Below are 16484 nucleotides of genomic sequence, written 5' to 3' on the forward strand. Positions count from 1 at the left end.
AACGCACTTTCAGTGCGAATTTTGATTTAAAACCTCGTCACGGAGAGTGTAGGCTTACTTAGATAACAGAAATAACATGGTAGCATTTTCAGCGAGGCAAGAAGAATTCGTGATGGACGATTTAGGCTGGTCAAACGAGGCCAACAATCAAAGCGCAGTAGTGACAAACGTGCACGTAGCCGATGGAGAATGTGCAAGACCGTGACTTCCTTGGTGCTGAAAAGCGCTCATTGGTCAACTTAATTCCGATAGACGAGTTAAAAGGGGAAGAAAGCATCGTCTTTGCTATTTGTGCTCCAACAGGTGAGGAAGTCAGAACCATTCGTTGAACTAAAAGAGGCAATATTTAATCTCCACTGGAAAAAACGGGTAAGAAAATGATGACATGTTAATTTACTATATTCTGCCAAAACAACCCAGGCTGAAGACGTAGAAACCTATCTGAACAAGGATAGCTAAGGATCTTGGATCCTCTATCCAAATCAACGAAAGCTCCATTGACAAAGCGCGCTGTCTCTTTCCAATACTTAGGTGTAATACTCAGTAAAGATCTGTCCTGGGGTAATCACATTAGAAATATTTCATGAGCAAGACAAACCGGCGACTTGGACTTCTTCGAAAAATCAAACATTTTGTACCATTACACACTCACTTTTTCATCCTCTAATTCTTCCTCTACATGACTACAATAACATCATTTGGGGTGACAAAAACAATACTAAATTAATGAACGATCCTGAGCTAGAAAATTTGAAACTGCGTACCAACGAGTCGTCTCGTACTTGTTTGTTTTTCGTACCCGGCTTTGCTCTTCGGCTGGGACAAATCTTTTTAGCAACAAACATTATTGCGAATCAATGTTTTATAGTTAACACTGTCTGTCGATAAAGGTAACTTTATATGACTCCTACATGTAGCAGCAACGGGACAAAAGGTATGGCCTTGCACTGAGATACTTGACCACTTGCCTGTATTTTGGTTACCGTTATTCCTACGGTTCATAAAATTCAGTGTTCAAGGTCAAATGGGAAACGTAAAAAACAGCAAATTTTTTGCTTTCTCTCTCGTTTCGAAATGCAGCTACAGTCGAACCTCGTTACCGGTAAGGACACTGAGGGGACCATAGACAGTGTCTGTGTTAACGGAGTGACGTATGTTAACTAAGTAAAAAAATACATATTAAAAAACAATATCAAACAATTAATACTGAACATAGCATTGACAAACTAAACGTCTCTAACTTACAAATGGCCATTACTTCGCGGACAATGTCTAATATTTAGATTTAGCTAAGGCTAAAAGCGAGGCGTCCCTTTATATTCTTTTAATTACTGAAAACCAAAAATTATACTTAACTGATTTTAAAAAAAAAGAGAAAATTATAAATCTAGTTCCTCTAGTATGGTGTGTTAACTTTTTCCTTTTTTTTTTTTTGGCAGTTTTCACACTTTATTATGTGCTTGAATAAAAATGCACAATATTAAAAGACCTGAATTATTCAGAGTCCCCTCCTTCTTCCCCCTTCTCGAGGTTAACCGTCGTTTTAGGAGACCTTTGAGTCTCAAGATTATTGATACATGGTAAGGCAGTAAAATAAGGGCGTTTTAAAGTTTTAAAAATAACGTCTCGTAGATAAACTCAGATAAACGTATCATTAATGTTGTGGGTAGCATGGGATGATTAAAAACGACTAAATCATCGTTATCTTGGGAGGTTCTCAAAAAAGACAAGGAAGAAATGAAAGACTCTTTCAGACGGAGCTAACAATGATCGTTGACAAATCATCGCCAACAGCTCCTTGCTCTGCAAGTGGCATTTATCACTACAATCACAAAAAACCCCAATACCAATGACTTTAATGGCGTAGAAAAACGGTTTTAAAGATGGATACCAAAGGCGTTTGTACATGGTATAACGAGTCTTACACAAGTCTTTAGAGAATACGCTAAGCGATTCACAAGCCTTTCTTACACAAACCATCAGTAATGACTCTTATACAAGCCTTCGGTAAGTATCTCAAATAAACCTTCTGTAGCAAGCCTTGTGTAAAGACTCTCACACGAGCCTTCTGTAAGCCTTCTTCGGCGTTCTGTCAGACTCTTACACAAGCCCTCTGTAAGTATCTTACACAAGCCTTGTGTAAGCTTTCTTACGCGTTCTGTAAGTATCTTACACAAGCCTTCTGTAAGGACTCTTACACAAGCCTTCTGTAAGCATCTTACACAAGCCTTCTGTAAGCCTTCTTCGGCGTTCTGTCAGACTCTTACACAAGCCCTCTGTAAGTATCTTACACAAGCCTTGTGTAAGCACTCTTACACAAGCCTTCTGTAAGTATCTTACACAAGCCTTGTGTAAGCACTCTTACACAAGCCTTCTGTAAGTATCTTACACAAGCCTTGTGTAAGCACTCTTACACAAGCCTTCTGTAAGTATCTTACACAAGCCCTCTGTAAGTATCTTACACAAGCCTTCTGTAAGGACTCTTACAAAAGCCTTCTGTAAGCATCTTACACAAGCCTTCTGTAAGCATCTTACACAAGCCTTGTGTAAGCAAGACTCTTACACAAGCCTTGTGTAAGCAACCTTACACAAGTCTTCTGTAAGGACTCTTTATACAAGCCTTGTGTTAGATACTTACTCAAGCCTTGTATAAAGAGTCTTACACAAGCCTTCTGTAAGCCTTCTTACGCGCTCTGTAAGTATCTTACACAAGGCTTGTGTAAGCACTCTTACGCGTTCTGTAAGCACTCTTACACAAGCCTTCTGTAAGTATCTTACGAAAGCCTTCTTTAAGTCATACACAAAAGACAACAAAAACTTTTTACATAATTTTTAAGTGTTCAAGAAGGCGTTCGTAAGAAGGACTTTTAGTAATGAGCTATTTTAATTAAATTGCGTTATTTAGTGACACAGCAATTAAAATAGGGTAATTTTGGTGCAGTGAATATATAAGGTGTTGTATATTATATTCTGTTACTGTTTTTATATAAGGTTTTGTGCCCAGCTGCTGAGAATGACGTTTGGGTTTGCAAACTGCACGAAGGAACTGATTTAAAAAGAAACATATTCTATAGATGCAAATTATAAATTCTATCGAAAACAAGGACACAGAAGTGTTCACTTAAGGAAAGACGGCTTTGCTTTAGTACCTTGCCCAATGTAAGGGAATCCAAGACAGTCTTTAAGTATTTGTCACTAAGAACATGAATTCTGGATTCCATCGCGACTAGATTCGAATTTGAGCTGGCTATATTCTTGATTCTAAAGACCATGGTTGCGGATTCCGCAAGCAAAAATTTCCCTGATTCCGGAATCTAAATTCCTTTAAATGGGGCGAAGTACTCCAGCGCACTTGGTCCAGTGTGCTGCAATGTCGAACAAATCAAACTGGGGAGGGAGGTTCTGTACTTTAACTGCAGTATGATTTGATAACATACACAGTAATTGCATATCGGGGATTTTGATACAGAAAGAACTGAATTATTTGTTTTTTCTTTGGAAAGTTGTGAACCAACCAAGGAATTAAGTTTTTGAAAGATCTTCTCTAGGATTTGAAATAAAAAATGCTCTACCAGTTACACTATATGGCTCCAACCAAATTAGATTTGATTAATGCCTCAGTGACAGGTCATTATCTGGGTTGATGGATGATTTTAGTTAATGGTATGGAAAACAGCCTTCCTCAAACTGTGTACCGACTAAAGCACGAGTTCGATTAGCAAGATATGTGATAACGGTATGGTAATAATGGTTAATTACATTCCAGACAGTAACCCACTCAAGCTTTAAGGCTCAAATGAATGGACCAATACAGAAGATCAACAACAACCTTTTAAAATTATTAGATACATTTAGCAATTTTTTTGAAATCGCAAAATTCAGGTATAATCCGGAAAATACGGCTATCGCGAACACAACATAACAGGAAAATTGACTCACATTAATGTGTCACCAATCATGAACAATAAAGAAAATGAGTTCAATTTATACCAATTAAAACGTTTACGAATTCATATATTCAAGCGACTGCGAGCAGTCTCTCTTTTGCTCGAAAATCTGTAAAAGAGTGGGATAAAATTATGAGAGTATGCGAGTAGTACCAAGTGGTTCGGACTTCAAGATAGGCTGCCCTGAGTGAGCCTGCGCTTATGCCAGCACACGCATCTTCTGCTCAAAAACGAGACATTAGTTAACAAGTGACTCGCAATCCTATTCTCGATTATGCGAACCATCAAATCGCGAGATCAAAGGGGCTGTGCAACGTATTTTATCAAAATTCTAACCGTAGAAACTGCCAACAAATTGAGTCAAACATAAATATAATCGAGCAAAAAATAATTTAAAAAAAGGTACTCATAACGCAGCAAAAACAAAAGTAGGCAGGATGGATAATCTCAAAGAAGATTAAAAAGTGTTGAAATTGTTTGTTTTTGAAAACTTTCTAGCCTAACAAAGATCACTTTTGCTGTTTGCAACGTTTGATTCAATGTCTGGGGCGTATACTTGTTAACCAAATCAACTCTGGTTTCGTCGTTTACAATTAGTTTTCACTAATGTTAAGTTTCATAACAAATTAGGAAGCGTTTATATTACGACCCTGAAATCCTAAAAAGATATATTGATTGCGTTTGTAGTGATTCCTATAGAAATGGAATGGTGCAAGAAGTAAACTGAGAAGAAGTTTGCCTCTATACATAAATACAATTAAGAGGGATTTTTTTTGTGGTGGAACAATAATACAATTATTAAATATTCAGATTTCACCCATAGAGACACAGTACTGACACTTACTAGGCAATGCAAGGAAACAAGGCAAACTGGTGAAACTGACCGAAAGAAAAAAAATATATGCCGACTGAAAATTGCCTTTGTTTGTGTTCCTCTAAAAATAGACAAAAATATTAAATTATTCAAACCAGATTCAAATTTAAAAGTTAACTGGAGTCACATGCAGGAGCAATTAACTATTATTGTTACTCAAGTGTGTATTTAAACAGTGAATTAAGCTTACATGTAGTAAATGACAGTTCAACGAAACAAAATTGCCATTATTCACAGCTATTACGACAGCTCTGGAGTCAGTCGATATCAACAAGTGACTAGATAACAGAACTACAGAAAATCAATATTATATTATCTTGCTGAGGAGAACCAATCGCAGTTAACAAATGAAATCATTTCACAGTTGCACTGTGAAACAATTCAGGCTTTATAACACAAACAACGCACAACGCCACAGAATGGAGCCGAACGAAGCTCAATAAAGACATGCCTATGCACAAACTAGACCCTCATGACGAATATTAAGCAAAACATTTCCTTTTAATACATGTTGATAAAAAGACTGACTGGGCGTTGAGCAATTTTGGTAACACAAATTAAAAACAAAGCAGTTTAGGTTCTATCTAGATCACGGAAAGAGTAATTGTAAGTCGATTACGAGTAATAAAACCATTAACGCTTTTCACAGTTCATTTTGGGAGCAAAGACTCAGACTATAACGATTGCACTTACTTTGGTAGAGATGTTGTCTCGTTCAGCTGAGTACAGAAACCGGTAGTTTTATACGATTACTTAGAGTGAACTTCGCTAAAGGAAAGGTTGCAACGGAGAGAAATTCTGTCCTCGATGCATCGTTTCAGCACAGTTAACCTGCTGATTTGCAAATGAAGATCGGTGCGTATATTGAGGTAGCAATTGTCGCATTTCCGTATAAATTTTGTCGCATGATCAATATTCTGTTTGACGAAGAAGAGGGAAACTGGCGCTGCCTTCCTCTCGTTCTGGGAATATTGGGAAAGGAAATCACGTGTTTGACAATACTTAGAGAGAGGGAAGGGGAGGGAGATGCCGGTGACCCTCCCCCACAACGGCTACAAAGTCCCACAGAAAGTGGCCGTTGTATAGAGGTTTAAAGAAGAGTCCATGTATGGACTGTCCGCCCAAAAAAAGTGGCCGTACGTGGAGTAGCCTGCGTAGCAAACGAGTCAGTTTCGCGAAAGTTGGAGCGAGGGCAAAAAAAATTGAAGGGGGTGGGGGAAGGGAGAAGTTACTTTAGAAAATCTCCGCAGCCAAACCAGTCTCTCGATCTCGAAAGATCCTCAGCTTATGTTTTCGCTCGATCTTTTTTTTCTTTATACATGTTGCTTTTTTGCAGAGAGAAGCAGCATGAGTAGTCTATTACATAACGTCCATTACATACTCTGCGACAAAAGAAATATTTATCCTGCTAGTTCATCATCCATGCGATATCTTAAAGTCCTGAGACAGGTCAAGATATGCGATTTTATTTACCTATATTGCAGTTCAATCGGAAGCGTTTATTTGAAAATTGAATCTGTTCACGGACGTACCGCCGCTCGTTGCAAATTTTTAAAGACTGACAGCATAAGGCGACAAGAAAGTCTGACTCGAAAGGCAATTTAACTATAATACTTTTTCCCAAAATTTTGGTTATAAATGTATAAAATGTGAAAAACACAACCTCCGAAAATCGTAAGAAGGTCCGTGTAGAAAGATTCCGAATATCATGGAGCGGTTATCCAGAAATTTGTAGCTTTTTTCGCGAACTAAGGATTTTTTTCTTTTGCAATAAGCTCTTCTACTATTTATTTCAGTGGTTTACCAGGTTTACATTTTAGTTTAGGCTCAAACCACGCGATATTTTTTTTCATTTATTTATCTGTTTTTAAGAATACGTGCTCATGTTCAGTTAACGGGTGATTAAACAAGACCGCCAATTGAGAGTGATTATTAAATAGACCGAACGCAGACGGCACGAATTTGTGTTAACTGATAATTGCAACTAAAATAGAAGATGAGATAGTTATGTGGTAATTTTTTTTTTCAATATAGGTACATCTGGAGAGTATTAAATATTAACCGACAAAAAAAACATGCAATACAGAACACCAAAAAAATATGAGATGACTATATGGGATAAACTCATGTTTAGTTCATGGCTGACGTATTCATGCCATGGGCTTTTGGAGGCACTCGAATGGCACTCGATCACTCACTCACTCGCCCACTCACTCGATTCTCATTAATTTATTCATTAAAGTCAGATTAAACACTTTACCCTTACCTCCCTTACTTAGTATTACTTTTGTTCCAAGTGCCTTTTACGCATATGTTTGGCATATTCTAGAGGGTACTAGTAAGGCGTACATTTTTTCTTGACACATCACAGAGTAGCCAGCCTAGCCGAAGAATGGGTTTTGTATAAATGGAAATATTCTAAAGAACACTGACAATATCATCGGCAAGAAATGGACTTGGAGTTGTAAAAAGGACGTTGAATATAATTGAGCGAGGATCATTGTTGTATATTTGGACAAACTGTGCTCGTTTACTTTATTTGATGGAAAAGATGCGATCGACAGGAGGGTGAAAGAGCTATCGAAGCCTGACGATGGAATTTTGCTTAGCGAAAAGCGAATAATAAGCCAAAGAGCCTAAGGGACGGACCATTAGAAAAGGGGGGTGGGGAAAAAACCAAAAAAAAAATCATGCAAGGGAAAATATCAAGAAAGAATTAAAAATTCATGCAAAGAAGAAGGTAAAGAAAAAAATTCATGCTGAAGGAAGGTCCAATTGTGACTTTTTCAGAAAGTCTGAGCTTCTTTCAGAGAGTCTGAGTTTCAGAAATCAACAATATTACCAGGCACAATATGAATAAACATTAATCACTTTTCTTCTTATTGAAACGGGAGACAATTAGAACCTTGTTTTTGTTTTAAATTGCAGCTAGTGTACCTACAACGCTGTATACTGTATTACTGAATAAAAATAATAAAATAAAATTTGTAATAAATAAATATGAGAATTTGGTAGCTTTGTAAATATTCTATAAAATTATTTGTGCCCAAAATAAAAATTAGAGGATGGGTCTTACCGCCTTGAATAAGAATTCTATAATACAATGAAAAAGTGCATTCACACGTAATAGTAAGTGTTAAAACTTTAACTGTCAATGACATAAACAGCAACGCTGCCACCGGTACTTTTAACAAAAATTAAGAACCACAAAGTATGGTTTTCACTGGCAGTCAGTCTACCTGCAACATACAGTGTATCCTGTATTATAATAAATATCATACAGTTTCAGTATCAAACAAATTCAATATTAAACTTTTCAACATATAAAATATAAATATTAGAATCGCGATTATTTATCGATAAAACCAAAATTTTCCCAGTCAAATCAATACACTTGGAACCTCTTGCAATCGACTGCAATCACCTTTTTGGATGACGGTTTTAGAATTTTTCAGGAACCGATTAATCGGCTCCTAAATTTTTTTAGAATATTTTTATCTCCCTGCAACCGACTGCTTTAGGCCTAGTTTTCATCTCTATGTTCGCTGTATGTATTACACTACTCAGAGTAGGATAACTTTTCCTGACGAGATGAAACTATACATATCCTATACTGATTACAGATTGCAGGCAATGAATTCTTCTCAAAAGTGTAGGTGTGTTCGGACCGCTTTTAGGAAAAGGATCCCAGTGGTTCGATTCTCGTAGGCCACCATTAACTCATTATGGGTGATGCTTATCACAAAGAAAGCGAAAGTTCTGGCATATAAAGTATCATACATCCAAAAGGAACATAAGGAGCATTTCCTCGAAGACGTATACCCACAGATGTACCAGCAAGTACATTCTATCTAGGCAAACTGGTGGAAGATGATGACAGTTAACCCTGTTATAACCAAATGGCTTAGTCAGGGCCTTGGGATCCATTTTTTTCTGTCTCAACTGAACTCGCCGTTTTCCAAAGATTAATGGGATGACTGGCACAATTACAGGCATAAACTTTTAATGCATCCTTGCTTTCGTCAGAAGACATTGTTATTACACTAAGTAGGTAGAAGCCATTTCCAGTAGCCGGGCTTAGGATATGAGCCTGTATACAGCAGCCCCCCACTTTTCAAAAACGTCTCTCTCTCTCTCTCTCTGCTTCTTTTTTAGGGGAGGGTGCGTCTGAACACAGGCTAGTAGGCCCCGATGAGAAGGAGAAAGGTGACTGCATCAACCTACTATCATTTCTCTCAGAACAGCCATTATCAGCTGAAACCAGCAGTAATTGAGAGGAAACTAAAAAGGAATAGTTTGTTTAGATTAAAATTGATTGCAGTCTCGTACCCCCAAACATGGCTCGTTACATCACAAGTGTTGGAGTGCTAAAAGCTAGGCCTAAGATATATTTCGGGTATTTTGGTACTCCACAACCCCCACTGGCCGACCCTGAGCCTTTAAAAGGGTTAATTATACCGAAACATTCCCGTAATGTTAGCTTGACAAAATGACATATATAATTCTATGTGCAAAACAAAATGAATTGGGGTCATAAAACAGGTCTCTTGTCTTTGTCCTTAAATCTCTCGGCGGCGACAGATGTGTCTCTTCCCAAACTTTCCTTATAGGTAAAGGGAAGACCGATGGTATTACTTACGTCCCGTGAAATAATGCAATCGCTTCCTTCTGTGCACATACATGTACATCAGTTGGCAAATTGACTGCGCGTCAGGACAAAAGAAAACGGCTAAAATTCTTGAAGATATACAACAAGCAATAACTAGATATTGACCAAGATATGACAAAGCTGACAGCTAATAAAACTCTGTTTAAATACATACATGGAAAAAATGACTCATTCTTTGAACTGCGGATAAACATGCAGCCTTCGTCACGTTGACGTCTTCGACTCATACCATTAAGCATCCTCGGAGACCCAGGGGCAAATAGTGGGGGCAAGAGAAAGACTTTCTCTTGCCCCCACTATCTGCCCCTGGGTCTCTGAGGATGGCCATTAAGATACTGATACATTGTTCTTACAAACTCAGAATTTCGATACAAAGATACATAAGCATATTGGGTCTGCTGGGTAGATATGGTAAAAAAGCTAAAACCCGGCCATTATTGAAGTCCTAGATAACATTGATGAAGGAGAGAGCCCCTTTGTTTTACTTTAAAATTGCAAACGCCAAAACAAACCTGTGGCAACTGATCTTAGTTTTTAGCGACAGGTTATACAAAGCAGTTGCAAAATTCAGTCAAACCCCGTTAAGGTGGTACTATATATACGGACATTGAAGAGACTAGGGAGAGCCTGGAAGGGATCATAGAAAGTATTCGTATTAAGCGGGTCATTTTGTTAAGGCGCCAAAAAACTCCTTGAATTAGAGAAAAAAATCTAAAGAAATAAAGAGGACATAAACCTGGCTTTTACCAGGGACAAATATGTCCGTAATAACAAGATGTCCGTAAAGAGGGGCAGGTTCAACTACTTTTAATCTCTCTCTAATATTTCGCTAGTTTTCGCTTCTTTAGCTTGCGTAAGTGAATTTTCAAGAAATTCTGCTTGTTTTGCTAACCTTGACACGTAGTCAATTTGTCAATTATGAATGTGCATTCTTTTTGGGGGTTTAAATAATGTCATCAGTCTTGCCTTACAACAACCTGCGTGGCAGGCGTTAAAAGGGGAAGGGGAAGGGGGAATTTGGGCGCGCGAGAGCGCGTGGCGTGCGGTCTCGCGCCCGAATTCCCTTCCCCTTCCCACTCGAACGCCTGCCATGCAGGCTAGCCTTACAAGGGTCTTTTTAACTAAAAATTGCAATCGGCAATAGAAGGTTTACGAATAAATCGCTAAAATTTCGCTATAAATGGTATATAAAAGGGTAAAGGGTTGGACCTCGGGGCGGACCCTCCCCGTATAAATATTTGTTGAGTATCCCCCCGGGGGGGGGGGGGGGTATAACAGCTATATTACGGTCTCACAAATTTTGCGCGTACACTTTATCTTATTTGGGGAAATGACATAATAATGGAATAATAAGATCCCCTACATCACGTCTCTAAAGGGAGCTGGAGCCTGTTTGGCAGGTCAGGAATTGTCGAAAACGCGGACCAGGTATTCCTGGAAAACACAGGGTACTATGCGCTAGCAAGAAAATCGCATCTATTATTTTAGAAAAATGCATAGCATGTCAAGAAATGTCAAACATCTTGCATCTGGTGATACCTTTATTGCCTATTTGATGTGAATGTAGTTTTAAACTAACTAACTTTTCATTATCTAGTTTTCTTACAGAGGCATTGTCACGGCGATTATCAGGTCTCAAATGTTTAACGAAAAACTTATTTTTATATAACAGGAAATTGCTCTGAGAAAACCGGGAAGAAAATGTTAAGGAATTTCTCCAAGGAAGAACTAACTATAATCAGCCCCCTTAGGAGACAGTTCTGTAAAATACACAAGAAGACTTACAAAAATTAACAGTTCCAATCCATTTCTATATATCCCAGCTTAGCCATCCGCTAAAAGCGAACCATTATTTTGACGTTTCCATCCGTTCAATTATGTTATAAGAGAACCCCGCCCCATAAAAAAAAAGAAAGAAAAAATGAATAAGTTGACACTGCTCCCTTAAGCTCGGCAGTTACTTCGTTAAATCACATTGCTCAACGTTAATTTTACTTCACATCATTTCGCTAATATGTGCTCGACGATTACTTGCTTCTTCATTTTACAGCACAAACTTGCAGCATTGGTATGAGTAACGAATTTTGGAAGACTGACGGTTATTCTGCCTGTTGAGTCGGAAACTGGCCAAGAAATAATCTTTGGGACAAGCGACATTTTGCCTGTCCAAGTACACAAGGGCTTTATAGGCGCCTTCATTGAAGTTAGTAAACTTCGCGATACACTGAACATTAGCGCCATCTACTCTCTTGGTCAGGTCCTGCAGAAAGAAGACAGAAACGAGAAATGATTTATATTTTAGCGGGATGACTTGTTGGGGAGGGAGGAAATGCGACCACCGGAGGAGGGCAGTGATGCTGCTAGCCTTAAAGCAAAACAAATTGCGCGCGTTCGCTTTTTGGATGTACATGTAAACAAAAGTTTGTATTTGAACAATTTTAAGAAAAGCATATCGCCAGTTTTTATGAGTATTTGCGTTGATGAAACGAGGTATTAAACTATTTTAAAGCAATATTACGTTAACAATTATTGACCAAACAATCCAGCGTGAACGCCTCTAGAAGTCTTGTACCCTTTAGAACCGTTACCGTTCAACTTCAACCGTACCATTTTTGTTTTGTTTTGTTTTGCTTATTCATTTGTTGTTGTTGTTGTTTTTTGTTTTAAACCGTTAAAAATTTTAATTGGACTGCTGTCTACCAGACTGAGGGGAAATAATTATTGCATCATTACAAATTCACTACCCCAAACATCAAAAGATTAGGTAGAGTGTAATATGGCGATGCTATTTCCCAATCTCAAACGGTTGCCGCCCATTTTAACCGTGGATGGCACCACTGATAATCAAGTCTTCATTCATGATAAGTGTTCATTCCCTGGATTAAGGTGGCCTGAACCTAAATGCGTGTTAATTGCTTAAATTAATACGCTTTTGAATCGCGTTTTTCAGCAGGAACGACTAGTAACCAATTTCTAAGACTTTTGGCATCTTCAATAAAAAATGATGGAACTTTAAGAAAATGCTTTTTTTTTCTTGTAGCTGTAAAATCGACATATATTTAAACCACATTTTTAAAAAAATGTAAGCAACTTCGAAATCCTACTATAGAGCTTTCCCGCGTAACTTCAGGAGATAAGCCTCATATCTCTCTCATATCTACAATTATATATATGCAAGTCAATCGCGTCTCCATACAACTCGCTGCACAAAATGCTGGTCAGATTTAACTGCTACGCTAACGCATTTGATAAAGTTGACGCAAATATAGAGGAAGAGTGTTGACGGACTATATCCTATCTGAGAGGGTATTCTTACCCAAATATTTATTGTAAGAAACTGAGTATGCAATTCTGGACAATAGTGGAAAAGTCAATTGAGAAAGAACTGTCTTTAATCTCCGCATCGTTTCCTCATTAAAGTAGTTTAATTTTTTCAGCGAGAAACGATCTCCGTATTTGACGAGTATAATTTCTGCAATAGGTGAACTGGGTATTAAGCAATCCAGGACGGGACTGCTTTTGAAACTCTCCATTTTCAAAGTAGACAACAATTTGATGCTCCAATTAATGATAGAAAGACCGCAACTCTGCAAAATACAGTTGATCATGAATATCGTTATCATTGCCTTTTATTATCTGTGCATATGGTTTGAGAGACATTTGAAACGGTTTTCCATTTCAATTAATGAAGTAATTGAGGACTAATTGCCCTCAGTTGCAACAAGGTATTCATCTCCCCGCTTTCGATTTCAGATCTTGCTGAGTTCTCTCATTTGTTATATGATGCCGTTCAAATTAAAGGACCGTGATCAAAGAAGTAACCTCCGCTTTTCTACAAATTAATCTAGGTCAGGCTTCATTCTATATTTTTATTACCTTAACTTGCCTTTCCAGTCTTTTGAGCCTGCACCCAAAAAGACATAAACCCTACAACAAATAAAAAGAGAAATGCCCATGCAGAGTATACGTTAATACAGATGATGCTGAATAACAATAGGGTCATCACGAGGAGATACTATAGACGTAAAAATTATTAGCGGTAAAAGCAACAAACACTTGAAAACGAAAGAAAATCAATTATGGTGATACCCTTTTTTCTGGCTCTGAAGCTCCATACGAAGTGGCCAAGAAAACCCCAGCAATAGTCAACACAAAAAAGAGGCGAAAAAAAGTTTTTTCTTCCATTGTCTTGCCAGTGAACCGGTAAACTGAAAGAAGCAAAGCAGTCAGTTTGTTAGCCGGAATAAAACATAAATTAAAAAAGAAAAAAAGAGTAAAATATGAATAAAGAGTTATATTTTACATGAGGCAAGGACGAATAAACGGCAGACTATAAACAAAAGCAAAAGGACTCCCTGTACTGTGCAAAAATACATCCACGTTAACTAAACTACAGACAGGAACCCACTTAACATTCATGGCTCAAACAAAGGGAATATAACAGAAGTTGATCAAAAGCAACATTCTACCTTATTACTCGAATTTCGCGACTTTTTTGAAATCGGGAGTTAAAGCCCGTTAGTAAGACTGTCGCGTCGCGAGCATAGCGTGACGCAAAAATTGACTCACGTTAATGTGTCAACAATCGTGAACAATAACGAAAATGACCTCATTCCCAGTTGAAACGTTTACAAACTCATATATTCAACTTGACTGCGAGCAGTCTCTCTTTCGCTCGAAAATCTGTGAAGGATTGCGAGAAAATTATGAGAGTATACGACTAGCAAAGCTGCGGGCAGCGAGTTGTACGGACGTCAAAAGAGCTGCTTTGGGTTAGCCTACGCTGCAGCCACAGGGCAGCCAGCCGTCGCATCTTCTGCTATAGTGAAACGAGAAATTAAGACGGAATCCACCAGGAAATTGAGTAATTTTAATTTTCAGTGGACAAAACTCTTGTACCGGAATAATTTTAAGCATATTGCATTAATTGCATTCTTTCACATTTTTCAAGGGGTGATACGATGATGTAAATAGTTATCTGTAATAACACCAAAGAAAGTTTCTTATCATGGAGCCTGAAAAAATGAATTTCAAATTTCACAAAATTACATCTTACACATGAAATTTTCAGAATTCTACCTATGTTTTTCACAATGAACTCGAAGACCGATCAGAAATTTTCTTTGGTGTTATTACAGATGACTAATTACATCTTTAGCCCTTGAAAAATGTAAAAAAGAACGCAATACTCTTTAAATTATTCTGGTACAAGGTTTTTGTCCACTAAAAATTAAAATTGCTCAATTTCCTCCTGGATTCTGTTTTAAAGTGACTCTCAATCCTAACATTAAGTCTTTAGTTTTTATTAATTGAATCAGTACAAGTATATATATATATATATATATATATACCTATATTTTTACATGTTTAATATTATTAGTTAAAAAGTAAAAGTATATCTAAAATACAGTCTATTGATAAAACTAGGTTTAAAATATTCGCTACTAACCCAAAGTAACAGGCTCGTTTGAGTCCTCAGACGTTTTGAAGATTCTTTAATTAATTCTGGGCAACAAATTATCCAGCAGATGAGTAGGTAATATGACTAATAAGTGTGGCGATTATGCGAGAATCGCGTGCCACGAATTTTATCAACTTCTAATCATTGGAACCAGTGCCACCAAATTGAATGAAACATAAACATAATCGTGTAAAAAATTAAAAGAAGGTAATCATAACATTCCAACACAAAAGTAGGCACGGATGGACAATCTTGAAGAAGATTAAAACGGATTGAAATTGTAGGTTTTTGTTGAAAACTTGTTAGCATTCCAGTTTTTCGGAAGTTCACTTAATGTGTTTATAATGTTTCATACAATGCCTGAAGCACGGTATGTTTGTTGGACATATAGAAGCCGTGGTCTCGTCGTTTACAAGTAGTCTTCATGTTAACGTTATAAGTTTCATAGCGCATCATAAGCATCAGGTTTTATAAATTGGCAATATTAACAAAATGAACAACAATAAACCTATTCAATCAACTGCTTGTAAGCAGAGCTGTATTACCTTGAAATAAAATTACTGGTACTGGGCTCGTTTAAAGCTTCTAACTTCTGTATATCCCATGCCCAACAGAAATGTCAAACAGCAGAACACTAATAAAAAGTGGGGTAAAATAATGGTCTCGTAGCGGTTCACACTATGTGTCTCTTGGTTTGAGATCAGTTCAGTTATCACCTTAACGATACTTTAAAGTATGTGTTTGGTTTTGTTCTCACCTGTGGAAATAAGTCTTTTTTTTTTGGTCTCCGTTACGTTTCCGGTAAAATATCTCGTTTATTTTTTCTTTTCTTTTTTTTTTTAATCCATGGCCAAGATCGCATGATCAATGCTTTATAAATATGTCTTTCCTTTGATGCAACACATAAAGACTAATAACAGCATCCAAAGATTTGAGCTTATTATGTAGATTTAGCCATTGATTTAGCCAGGGCTAAAAGCGAAGCTCTTGTTAATAATACGTGTAAACAAAAAAAACTAAAGCGTGTATCAAGACTAATAGATCTAATAAGCAAAAAAAAAATTGCACGTGCAGCACGGCTTTTTTATCTTTCCCTTGCCGTTGTTTTCTACAACTTCCTAGTTACACATTATTTTTATGGAGGAATTGTCGTCGATGTGCTTACCCAATCTTTGTTTCCTGTGTTCATGTTCGCTTTTATTTTTCACTGCCGCTCATTTTCACTTTGCTGGCCGCTAGTATTTCTCATTTTCTCACCGCCGCTTGCAATTTCCATGTTTTTCTTTCTACAAAATTCGTCTCCTTTGAAAAAGACACGACTTGGTTGTTGTCTTTTCTTTCTAAAAGTCCGGGGGGGGGGCATGTGATTTCCTTCCAGTTGCATTTGGGTTGCCATACCTGTTGATTGAGTTATTTTACATTGGTATGCCTGTGGTGCGGACGGACGGTCGCTCGCTCGAGCTCGTTCGGTCACGTGATTACCAAATTTTCTCGGATGGGAGGGAGGGGGGCGCAAACACGGCTACAGTGAAT

At 37.6% G+C, this 16484-nt stretch overlaps 1 protein-coding gene and 1 long non-coding RNA gene across 2 annotated transcripts in view; both read right to left on the minus strand.

Moving 5' to 3' along the window:
* The window catches only part of LOC140933885 (uncharacterized), a 46467-nt gene extending 40706 nt beyond the window's left edge, over positions 1 to 5761 (minus strand). Inside the window, exon 1 of the mRNA XM_073383553.1 lies at positions 5515 to 5761. The gene's annotated coding sequence lies outside the window, so the exon portion shown is untranslated. The remainder of the gene's footprint in view (positions 1 to 5514) is intronic.
* Positions 5762 to 11123: 5362 nt separating this feature from the next.
* On the minus strand, positions 11124 to 13700 carry LOC140932654 (uncharacterized). The gene is made up of 3 exons (XR_012164977.1): positions 13580 to 13700; positions 13367 to 13417; positions 11124 to 11750 (listed from the first exon to the last, which is right to left on the minus strand). It is a non-coding gene; the product is annotated as an uncharacterized lncRNA (long non-coding RNA).
* Positions 13701 to 16484: the final 2784 nt, after the last annotated feature.

This window comes from Porites lutea, chromosome 4 (genome assembly GCF_958299795.1).
Source record: "Porites lutea chromosome 4, jaPorLute2.1, whole genome shotgun sequence".
In the NCBI taxonomy this organism is placed as follows: domain Eukaryota; kingdom Metazoa; phylum Cnidaria; class Anthozoa; order Scleractinia; family Poritidae; genus Porites; species Porites lutea.